This window comes from Neomonachus schauinslandi, chromosome X (assembly GCF_002201575.2).
Source record: "Neomonachus schauinslandi chromosome X, ASM220157v2, whole genome shotgun sequence".
Taxonomy (NCBI): Eukaryota; Metazoa; Chordata; class Mammalia; order Carnivora; family Phocidae; genus Neomonachus; species Neomonachus schauinslandi.
Window position 1 is genome coordinate 73,122,534 of NC_058419.1, and position 12,889 is coordinate 73,135,422.

General features: G+C 38.1%; 1 pseudogene; it reads right to left on the reverse strand.

Moving 5' to 3' along the window:
* Positions 1-7,564: 7,564 nt before the first annotated feature.
* LOC110571566 lies at positions 7,565-12,889 on the reverse strand (annotated as a pseudogene).

Below are 12,889 nucleotides of genomic sequence, written 5' to 3' on the forward strand. Positions count from 1 at the left end.
AGGTCATAAACTTGCCGAGACTAGGTTGTTTCTTATTTCACTTACAAAATGAAGTTATTGGAAATCTCTCCCTATTGCATCCCTCCCTGTGAGTCAGGCACATTATCAATCACTCCTAATGAATTATTAAATGCTTTAAAAGTGATAAAAAGAAATAAGCCAGCCTGAAAGCCAGCAGGAACTGCACCCCTTGTGAGCCTGCTAAAAAGAGGAGCCCTCATCTTTGTTCATCATGCATGCAGGATAAGCCCAAGTCATTTTGCCGCCTCTCCCTACTTCCTCCTCACCAAGTTTCTCTCATGGACTTGAAAGTTGAGCCCCCTAAACCTTGACTAAAGGGAAGAAGGAAGTGAACCAGAATAAGAAACTTTTCCTTGAGGGCACCTAGCACGGCAGTGTGGTACAGTGGAGAGATTACCAGGTCTGAGAACACACAGACTGAGTTAAAATCCCACCACTGTCAAGTATTGATATTAGAACCTCTACTAGGTCCTTTCATCTTTCTGAGACTCACTGTTCCCTCATCTGGAAAATGGTGTAAAGTGGGTTTCAATGAAGTGCTTTCCCACTTGCTTCCATATCTTGAGTTTCTAAGTACATCTTCCCTGTCTTCTTCCAGGAATCTGGCACGGGAAATGTTTCCCTTTCTTAAAGTGTGGGCACACTCAAACATTCTCATGCTTTTAAGCCCCATGCCAATGTTCTGGGGTTTGCAGTCTGCAAATGCAAAGCAGATTTTGACTACACACTCACATACCACAGAGCTTTGCGTGTCTCCAGCAGTTCAGACAGAACATTCCCTAATGGCGTGGACTGGAGGGTGTGGCTTGTCACCAATCACTAAAAGCTTCATCCACTGGAGACCAGATGGGCTTTAAGGCCTCCAGCTCCTTGGCTGTGGTAAAAGGGGCTTGTTAAGAGAAGGCTGATCCCACTGTGGGTGTAAACTACCCTGATTCAGAGGCCCATGGTAGAGCAGAAAGAGCATTAGAGGGGGAATTACGTAGTCATACAATGTGTCCTTGCACAAGTCAAAGCCCCTCTCTGGAACACAGTTTTTTTCTTTTGAAAGTGGGGATAATAACCTCTGATCTACTTATTTCACAGGGAAGGATTAAAATAAATCATGGGCATGCGTGCTTTAAAAGCTTTACTGCTCTATTTACACATGTGTTATTATTATGTCATAGGGTTTAATCTGCACATCCACCCTTGGAATTTTGAGCTAGTAGAGCCTAAGACCAGGAGAATTGGTTCAACCAGGCAGGGCCCAAGCCCTCCTGATAAACGCAGTGAGACAACTTTGTAACTGAATATAAACTCTGGAACAAAAAGAGAGGACAAAAAGTGAGCCGATTTAGTTAAGAGGGAAACCATTGCTCCAGGAGAGGTATAATGCTCACCCTGAGAAAAGAGGGAAACAAACAAACATGTACCCATTCTTAGAACCATGAGTTATTAATCTTGTGAAAGATGTTTGGGCCATAACAAAAGATGGTGGTCTGTCCCTAAGGAGTTTCTTCTGACAAGTTTCTGAAAAAATTTGAAGCCTTTTGGGGGCCTCCAAATAACTGGTCTTATAAAGAGGGATTTCCAAAAGCTAGCATTGAGAACTGAAGTCCGTTCAAGAAGGCAACCTTCTGAGGAGAAGTTGAACAGATTCTGTTTTCCAGAATTAGCCTCGGAGGTTGAAAACAATGAGAAATCAACATCAATAGACCTCAAAGAAACTGAAGGAACCAAACATATAAAACAGCCTTTTAGCAAGGGCCAAATAGTGCAGCACCCAATTCAGGGATTTTGAAGAAAATTTTAAAATACTAAGTCACAGGTCATAGTCCAGTGAAGGAAGGCTAAGAGGTAGGGATAGAATGTTTAAACTCCTAGTAACTAGGACTAAACTAAACATATACTAGAAACCTATAGTCCTCTCTTCTTGTTTTCTTTCTTCTCTCTATAGCCCCAATATCACAGTTCTCTGATCTGACTTTCACCTCTGCCTGCATTCTGCAGAGGCCTGTGTCCACAAGATTCCTGTGAGACAGCACTGTTGAGGTACTCCTACCTAGGCTGAGCCAGCAATCCTAACAATTTTGTCCTTGACTCTCTCTCAGCCTTAGTTACCTTCCACAGAGCTTCTGTATCCACCCTCCCTGTATCAGCTGATTTTTGAAAGCCACAATTCTGCACTCCATTCTTAATCCTTTTGCTTTTGTCTTGATCCCCATTTACCACATCACTGCCTTTACATCCACATTCTCCCTTTCTACCCAGTCCTAGAGTGAAACATGAATAACATTGCATGTACTAACTAATTAATTGTGACTGTGTTGTGTACCATTTTGGAAAGGATTGTGTGGCTCTATCTGGGCTTGGTGGGAGAGAGTACCATGACTGTATACCATGAGAGTGTACGTTGATGAGGGACTGTGAGTGGCAGTATGCAGTCTGTATATTTGTTGACAGAGATGAGCCCCTTTGGATAAATGGTTTCAGAGTGTACTTGGCTTTATTTTTGGCTTATTTAAAATACTGACTTTTGGATCAAGCTCAACCATCACCATCACTCTTACTTGTCCCACTCACTTTGGGACAGCCTGTGTTCTTGAGAACTGAATAATTTCTGAGGACTTCTTGACCCAGTCAGTAGTAGGACTTTGGGCTCCTGTCTAGGAGGCATATGTTGGGGGGAACAGAGAGTAAGTGCAGAGTGCAGAGGATAGGAAAGCTACAACCATTATGCATTTAATAGTGTGTGTGTGTCCAGTCCAGTATCAGAACAGAACTGATAGGATAAAGGGAACACCAACTCACTGCTTTATGCAAATTCTGCTTACATGCCCAGGCTCAAATATCTCTTGGGCTATTATCAGAACTCCTAATTCCAGCGATAAACTTTTCCTTGCTAGGCATTTTAGAGGGAAGTAAACTCCTAGGAAATAAATTATTGTAGTTTTTTCACAACTAGGCCTGGTAACTCCTCCCTCTAATTTTCAAATAGGGTTTTCACATTCTTCAGGAAAATCTATTTTTACCAAGTGCCCCCCAAAATATATGGATTTCTTGCCCTGGCAATGATGGTCCCCCCACAAAGAGGCTTGTCCATAGTTTTATAAATTAAGCATTGTCTTTACCTGTGAATAACAGAAAATTCCAAACAGTTGTTGTTATTAGGGATTTTATTTTTTTCACAGGAGAATTCCAGAGGTAGGTGGCTTTATGATGCCCTGAGATATCTAAGCCTATTCTGGTCTTCTATTCAATCGGGACTGCAACATGTGGTTTTAACAATTTTCACTGTCCAGTGGTGCTCAATAAGGGGGTAAGTGAAAGAAGAAATTAACCTTGTGTTTAGAAGTAACACCTTCTCTTTCTCATGACAAAGCTATATGGTTTGGCTATGGTTAACCATGTCTTCTCAAGACAAAAAATAGCTACTCTACTTCCTGTATCACATACATATAATAGATAAGAAGAAAAAAAAGGGCAGAGAACAAAAGAAATACACAAGATGAGTCATCCTGACCGTAAGCGCTTTTCTAGAAGTTCAATCTGGAGATTTCTATTACATCTCAATGACTGAACTCTGTCACATGCCCACTCCTAATTACATAGAAGGCTGGGAAATGTATATCTTCTTTTAAACTGAGAAAATTGTTACACACAAAAATCATAATTCTCTTAATATGAAAGACAAGTCGACTAATGCATTGATGGAATATATTTTCCACAACAATTGTAAGATTCATTCATTCAAAAATATTTTGAGGGAGCTACTATGTGCCAGGTACTATTCTAGACAATGCGGACACAATGGTGAGCAGGACAGGCATGTTCTCTACATTAGGGCAACTCACCTAAACTCTGTGGACCTAATTTTTTAAACCTAACAGTGATAATGCCTACCTTGCATGATTGTTGTAAAATATGTCCAATTTTTACAGATATATATGTATATATGTGTGTACAAATAATGATAATACAAATATAAATAATGATAAATTGTATTAGTACCATTTGTAAGTAATCTATAGTTTTCCTATTGATTTGAAAAGCTGTCTTAATTCTACACTGAATTATAAATATTCTTTTTTCTTTTTTCCAGTTTTATTAAAATATAATTGACATATAACATCATATAAGTTTGAGGTGTACACCATAGTGATTGAATATATGAATATATTGCAAAATGATTACCACGATACCTTTGGTTAATATCTATCACCTCACATAGTTACATTTTTTTTCTAGTGACAAGAACTTTTAGGGCTACTCTCTTAAAAACTTTCAAATATACAATACTGTATTGCTGGCTATAGTCATCATGCTGTACAGTACACCCTCATAACTTCTTATGACTGGATGTTCATACATTTTCACCACCTCCACCCATTTTTCTCACCCCATCCATCCATGCTGGCAACTACTAATCTGTTTCTATAAGTTCAGTATTTCTGGTCCTACTTATAAATGAGATCATGCAGAATTTGTCTTTCTCTGACATTTCACTTAGCATCACACCCTCAAGATTCATTCCTGTCATCTTTTCTGGCTGAATAATATTCCATATATATATGGAATATATATGGAATAACATTGCACGTACTAACTAATTAATTGTGACTGTGTTGTGTACCATTTTGGAAAGGATTGTGTGGCTCTATCTGGGCTTGGTGGGAGAGAGTACCATGACTGTGTACCATGAGAGTGTAGGTTGATGAGGGATATATATATATATATATATCCCACATTATCCACACATTATCTGCCGACGAACACTTAGGTTTTCATGACTTGGCTATTTTAAATAATGCTGCAATGAGGGACGCCTGGGTGGCTCAGTCGTTATGCGTCTGCCTTCGGCTCGGGTCATGATCCCGGGTTCCTGGGATTGAGCCCCGCATCGGGCTCCCTGCTGGGTGGGAAGTCTGCTTCTCTCTCTCCCACTCCCCCTGCTTGTGTTCCCTCTCTCGCTGTGTCTCTCTCTGTCCTATAAATAAATAAATAAAATCTTAAAATAAATAAATAAATAAATAAATAATGCTGCAATGAGAATAGGGATGCAAATATCATGTTGGGATAGCGATTTAATTTCCTTTGGATATACACCCAGAAGTAGAATTGCTGGATCATATGATACCTTGATTTTTAATTTTTCAAAGCCCTCTATACTGTTTTCCATGGTGCCTGCACAAATTTACATGCCTAGTATGAGTGTACAAGGGTTCCCTCTTCATTTCCTTGCCAGTGTTTGTTATCTTTTGTCTTTTTCATAAGCTATTCTAATAGGTGTGAAGTGATATCTCATTGTATTTTTCATTTGCATTTCCCTCATGATTAGTGATATTAGCACCTTTTCATGTCTGATGGCCATTTGAATACTTTATTTAGAAAAATGACTACTCAGGACCTATGTCTATTTCTAAATTAGATTACCTCAGTTTTTTGTTTATTATTTGTTTTTCCTGTTAAATTTCATGAATATTTATGTATTGTGGATATTAACCCCTTATCAGATATGTGGTTTGCAAATATTTTCTCCCATTCCATAGGTTCCCTTTTCTATTCCATTGATTTTTTCCCTTTTTTTGTCACCTTTTTATTGTTATCTTTTAAAAAAATTTTTATTTAAATTAAATTTCATTAACATATAGTGTATTATTAGTTTTAGGGGTAGAATTTAATGATTCATCAGTTGCTTATTACATCATGTGCCCTCCTTAATGCCCATCACCCAATTACCCAATCCCCGCGACCTACCTCCCCTCCAGCAACCTTGTTTCTGTCCTATAGTTAAGAGTCTCTTATGGTTTACCTCCTTCTCTGTTTTTATCTTATTTTATTTTTCCATCCCTTCCCCTATGTTCATCTATTTTGTTTCTTAAATTCCACATATGAGTGAAGTCATATGGTATCTGTCTTTTTCTGACTGACTTATTTCACTTAGCATAATACCCTGTAGTTCCATCCACATCATTGCAAATGGCAAGATTTCATTCTTTTTCATGGTTGAGTAGTATTCCATTGTATATATATACACCACATCTTCTTTATCCATTCATCTGTCAACGGACATCTGGGCTCTTTCCACAGTTTGCCTATTGTGGACATTACTGTTATAAACATTGGGGTGTATGTGCCCCTTTGAATCACTATTTTTGTATCCTTTGGATAAATACCCAGTAGTGCAATTACTGGATCATAGGGCAGTTCTATTTTTAACTTTTTGAGGAACCTCTACACTGTTTTCCAGAGTGGCTGCACCAGTTTGCATTCCCACCAGTGGTGTAAGAGGGTTCCCCTTTCTCTGCATCCTCGCCAACATTTGTTGTTTCCTGAGTTGTTAATTTTAGTCATTCTGACTGGTGTGAGTTGGTATCCCACTGTGGTTTTGATTTGTATTTCCCTGATGCCAAGTGATGTTGAGCATTTTTTCATGTGTCTGTTGGCCATTTGTATGTCTTCTTTGGAGAAATGTCTGTTCATGGCTTTTGCCCATTTCTTGACTGGATTTTTTTGGGGGGGGTGAGTTTGATAAGTTCTTTATAGATTTTGGGGCGCCTGGGTGGCTCAGACCCTGGGATCAAGCCCTGCATTGGGCTCCCTGCTCCGTGGGAAGCCTGCTTCTCCCTCTCCCACTCCCCCTGCTTGTGTTCCTTCTCTCCCTGTGTCTCTCTCTGTCAAATAAATAAATAAAATCTTTTAAAAAAGTTCTTTATAGATTTTGGATACTAGCCTTTTGTCTGATAAGACATTTGCAAATATCTTCCCCCCATTCTGTAGATTGCCTTTTAGTTTTGTTGGCTGTTTCCTTTGCTGTGCAGAAGCTTTTTATCTTGATGAAGTCCCAAGAGTTCATTTTCACTTTTGTTTCCCTTGCCTCTGGAGACATGTCTAGCAAGAAGTTGCTGCAGCTGAGGTCAAGGAGGTTACTGCCTGTGTTCTCCTCTAGGAATTTGATGGATTCTTGTCTCACATTTAGGTCTTTAATCCATTTTGAATTTGTTTTTGTGTATGGTGTAAGAAAATGGTCCCATTTCATTCTTATGCATATTGTTGTCCACTTTTCCCAACACCAATTGTTGAAAAGACTGTCTTTTTCACATTGGATATTCTTTCCTGCTTTGTTTGAGATTAATTTGCCATATAGTTCTATGTTCATTTCTGGATTTTCTATTCTGTTCTATCAATCTATGTGTCTATTTTTGTGCCAGTACCATACTGTTCTGATTGCTACAGCTTTATCATATAACTTGAAGTCAGGAATTGTGATGCCTCCTTCTACTTTTCTTTTTCAAGGTTGCTTTGGTTATTTGGAGTCTTTTGGGGTTTCATACAAGTTTCAGGATTGTCTGTTCTAGTTCTGTGAAAAATGCTGTTAGAATTTTTTTTATATATTATATGGCCATTTAAAATCTTTAATCAAATTTCATCAAAGATTACCAGCCATATTATATGCCATGATTAGCTTTCTATAAACAACTTTGCTTTCTGTGTACAAATCAGTGTCAATGAAATAAAAAATAAAACCATATCCTAGGCAAAGAACTTTATTAACCTTTTTTCAAACTTTATTTCCAGGCTTCTTTAGCTTAATTAGCTGCAAAGAATGAATTGTGTATAAGCAAAACCTGAAAAGAGCTGCAATGTCCAAGGGACTTGGGCTTAAAAATATTAGAGATCTAGAATTTATCAGATCCACGAACAAAATTGTAAAAAGCAATCATAATATAAAATAGCAGTTCCCAGTAACTTCTTCGAGTTTTATCTTCTTCAGAAGTTGACTCAATTTGGTTTGCTTCATTCTTGGAAGCTTCATCAAAATTCTCCACAAGATCTGGAACTTCATCATCATCATCTTCTCCAGTAGCAAGTGGTGCTTTTCCATCCACAGATTGTTTGGGCAGAGCTTCAGCCAGTCTTCTTAAACTAGTCAGACTGTCTGCACCAAGTTGGTTTAAGATACTGGGTAGCATTTCTGTCAGCTGCTTTATCTCAGCATGGCCTGTAATGGTGAAAGTGTTTGCTGCCAGCAATGCCTGAACTTTGGGGTTGTTAAAGTGGATCACTGTTCCTTGGTCTGTGAACATACTCACTTCTTCAATACCAGAGAGGTTGTTTACCCCTAACTTCTTTAAGGAGAACTAAAGTTCTTTATCATCTGCTGTAGCCATTCTATGAACCACCTTCTTCTTTCAGGGAGCAGTTCTTTTCCCACCAATGCACACTTGTGCTTGCAATTTGGTGAGTTTCTCCCGGTTCATGATAGTTTTTCTTTCATCTTGGAGCGGAAATGGGATGGCATGGAGGAATAGGGTTGGTGTTCAGGGGGTCTCCTGTGGACCAGCTGAGATTAGGTGCACACACGCAGGGACGCAAGATGGCAGCTAGAGGCACTGTTAGTATTTTGATAGGGATTGCATTAAATGTGTAGATTGTTTTTGGTAGAATAGACATTTTAAAAATATTTGTCTTTCTAATCCATGAGCATGGAATGTGTTTCCACTTCTTTGTGTCCTCTTCAATTTCTCTCATCAGTGTTTTATAGTTTTCAAAATACAAGTCTTTCACCTCTTTGGTTAGGTTTATTCCTTGGTATGTTATTGTTTTGGGTGCAATTGTAAATGGGACTGATTCCTTAATTTCTCTTTCTGTTGCATCATTACTAGTGTATAGAAATGCAACAGATTTATGTATGCTAATTTTCTTATCTGCAACTTTACTGAATTCATGCATCAGTTCTAGCAATTTTTTGTGGAGTCTTTTGGGTTTTCTGTATAGAATATCATGTCAAAGTATTACTTCTTCCTTGCTGATTTGAATATCTTCTAATTCTTCTTCTTGTCTATTTGCTGAGTCTGGGACTTCTAGTACTGTTAAATAACAGTGGTGAGAGTGACATGCCTGTCTTGTTCATGACTAAAGAGGAAATGCTCTTAGTGTTTCCCCATTTATGATGATATTAGCTGTGTTTTTTTTCATTTAAGGCCTTTATTATGTTGAGGTACATTCCCTGTAAACCTACTTTGTTGAGGGTTTTTATTATGAATCATTGTTGCACTTTGTCAATGCTTTTTCTGCATCTACTGAAACATCATATGGCTCTTATACTTAGTTTTATTAATCTGGTGTATCATGTTGATTGATTTGTGAATATTGAACCACCATTGCAAACCAGGAACAAATCCCACTTTGTTGTGGTGAATGATTTTTTAAATATATTTTAGATTCTGTTTGCAAGTATTTTATCGAGAAATTTTGCATCCATGCTCATCAGGGATATTGGCTTGTAGTTCTCTTTTTTAGTGAAGTCTTTATATGGTTTTGCTATCAGGGTAATTCTGGCCTCATAGAATGAGTTTGGAAGTTTTCTTTCCTTTTCTATTTTTGGAATAATTTGAGAAGAATCAGTATTATCTCTTCTTTAAATATTTGGTAGAATTCATGTGTGAAGCATTCTGGCCCTGAATTTTTGTTTTTGAGAGTTTTTTGATTAATGATTCAATTTCTTTGCTGGTTATCAGTCTGTTCAAGTTTTCTATTTCTTCTTGTTTCAGTTTTGCTAGTTTATATATTTCTAGGAATTTATCCATTTTTGCAGGTTTTCCTATTTGTTGGCATATAGTTTTTCAAAATATTGTCTGATAATTCTTTGTATTTCTGTGGTTTTGGTTGTTATTTCTCCTCTCTCATTTGTGATTTGATTTATTTGGGTCCTTTCTCTTTTCTTTTGGATGAGCCTGGCAAAAGGCTTATCAATTTTCTTAATTTTTTCAAAGAACCAGCTTCTGGTTTCACTGATCATTTATATTGTTTTTTTTTGTTTTTTTTTTAGTTTCTTTCTTTCTTTTTTTTGTAGATTTAGTTATTTGAGAGAGAGTGTGTGTGTGCATACATGCAGGGGGAGGGCAGAGGGAGAGGGAGAGAGAGAATCCTCAAGCAGACTCCCCACTGAGGACTGATCCCCTCTTAGGGCTCAATCCCAGGACCCTGAGATCATGACCTGAGCTGAAATCAAGAGTTAGACACTTACCCAACTCAGCCACCCATATTCCCCTACTGTTTTTTAGTTTCTATATCATTTATTTTTGCTCTAATCTTTATTATTTATTTACTTTCTGTTTTGGCTTCAGGCTTAATTTGTTTTTCTTTTTCTAGCTCCTTTAGGTGTAAGTTTAGGTTGTTCATTTGAGATTTTTCTTGCATCTTGTTGTAGGCCATTATTGCTCTGTCCTTCCCTCCTAGGATGGCTTTCATTGAATCCCAAAGGTTTTGGACAGTTTTGTTTTCATTTTCATTTTTCCCATGTATTTTTTATTACTTCTTTGATTTCTTGGTTGACCTATTCATTGTTTGTTAGCATTTTGTTTAACCTCCATGTACTTGTGGTCTTTCCAGATTTTTTCTTATGGTTGACTTCAAGTTTCATAGCAATATTGTCAGAAAAGATGCATAGTGTAATTTCAGTCTTTTTGTATTTGTTGAGGCCTGATTTGTGACCTAGTATGTCATCTATTCTGGAGAATACCCCATGTGCACTTGAAAAGAATGTGTATTCTGCTGCTTTAGAATGAAATGTTCTGAATATATCTGTTAAGTCCATCTGGTCCAGAGTGTCATTTAAAGCCATTGTTTCCTTGTTGATTTTCTCCTTAGATAATCTGTCCATTGATGTAAGTGGGGTGTTCAAGTCCCCTACTATTATTGTATTATTATCAAGGAGTTCCTTTTTTATTTGTTATTAATTGTTTTATATATTTGGGTGCTCTCATGTTGGGTGCATAAATATTTACATTTGTTAGATATTCTTGTTGGATTATCTCCTTTATTCTATATAGTGTTCTTCTTTGTCTCTTGTTATAATCTTTGTTTTAAAGTCTAGTTTGTGTGATATAAGTATAGCTGCTCTGGCTTTCTTTTTTTTTTTTTTTTAAGATTTCATTTATTTGCGAGAGAGAGAATGAGAGACAGCATGAGAGGGAGGAGGGTCAGAGGGAGAAGCAGACTCCCTGCCGAGCAGGGAGCCCGATGCGGGACTCGATCCCGGGACTCCAGGATCATGACCTGAGCCGAAGGCAGTCGCTTAACCAACTGAGCCACCCAGGCGCCCCTGGCTTTCTTTTGATATTCTTTTGCATGATAAATATTTCTCCATCTTTTCACTTTCAATCTGCCATGTCTTTATGTCTAAAGTGACTCTCTTGTAGGCATCATATAGATGGGTCTAGTTTTTTTTTTTTCTTTTTAATCCATTCATACAACCTATGTCTTTTGATTTGAGCATTTAGTCCATTTGTGTTCAGAGTAATTATTGACAGATACGTATTTAGTGCCATTTTATTACTTGTTTTGTTGTTGTTTCTGGAGATTTTCTTTGATCTTTTCTTGTCTTTGTCATTTTTGGTCTTTCCTTTCCACTCAGAATCCCCTTTAATATTTCTTGCAGGGATGGCTTCAAGAACACCTTTAGTTTTTGTTTGTTTGGGAAACTCTATCTCTCCTTCTATTCTGAATGGTAGCCTTGCTGGATAGAGTATTGTAGGCTGTAGATTTTTCGTATTCAGCACTTTGAATATATCATGTCACTCTCTTCTGGTTTGCAAAGATTCTGTTGAGAAATCTGCAGCTAGCCTTATGGGTCTTCCTTGTAAGTGAATGACTTTTTCTTGCTGCTTTTAAGATTTTTTCTTTATTAGCATATTTTGCAAATTTAATTACAATATGTCTTGGTGTTGGCCTGCTTTTGTTGATTTTGATGGGAGTTCTCTGTGCCTCTTGGATCTGGATGTCTGTTTCCTGCCTCAGATTAGGGAAGATTTCAACTATCATTTCCTCAAATAAATTTTCTGCACACTTTCCTCTCTCTTCTTCTTCTGGGACTCCTATAATATGATTGTCATTATGTTTGATGGAGTCACTGAGTTCCCTAAGTCTATTCTCGTATTCCATAAGTCTTCTTTCTCTCTTTTGTTCAGCTTCATTATTTTCCACTATTTTGTGTTTTATATCACTAATTCATTCCTCTGCTTCTTCCAGCCTGCTGTTATTGCATCAAACCTGTTTACAATCTCATTTGTTGCTTTCTTCATTTCTGATCGATTTTTTTAACTCTTTTATCTCTGTGGTAAGGATCTTTTTGATATCTTCTATTCTTATCTCAAGCCCAGTGAATATCCTTATGATTTTTCCTTTAAATTCTCCATCAGGTGTGTTACTTATATCTGTTTCACTTAGATCTCTGGCTATAGCCTTAACTTGTTCTTTCATTTGGGATAAATTTCTTTTCCTGGCATTTTATCTAAATCTCTGCCTTCTTCTTTCATGTATTAGAAAAGCCAGTTATGCTTCTGCTCCTGAAGGTAATGGCTTTATGAAGAGGCTATGTAGTGTCCAGAACCTGGTGCTTCCTAGAGACTCTGGTGTGTGCTGCCTGTGCTCTGCTGTTGTGTTTTGGCTGCTCTGTCCCTCAGGCCAGTCGTCTGCAGAGGCTCTCCTTGCCTGCTGCAGGCAGTGTTTGTTTCTTGGTCAGAATGTGGCAAGTTTTTTTTTTTTAATATTTTATTTATTTGACAGAGAGAGACACAGCGAGAGAGGGAACACAAGCAGGGGGAGTGGGGGAGGGAGAAGCAGGCTTGCGGCCGAGCAGGGAGTCCGATGCGGGGCTCGATCCCAGGACCCTGGCATCATGACCTGAGCCGAAGGCAGACGCTTAACGACTGAGCCACCCAGGCGCCCCAGAATGTGGCAAGTTTTAACTAGCTGTACTCTGGTTTGCTTGTGAAATGAGACCTGATACTAGTTCCACTATAACTGAGGCATTGCAGATCTCTGATTGGGAGATGTGGTGTGGGTTGGATTTTGTGCTGGTTCTGGGGGAGGGGCCTGCCAT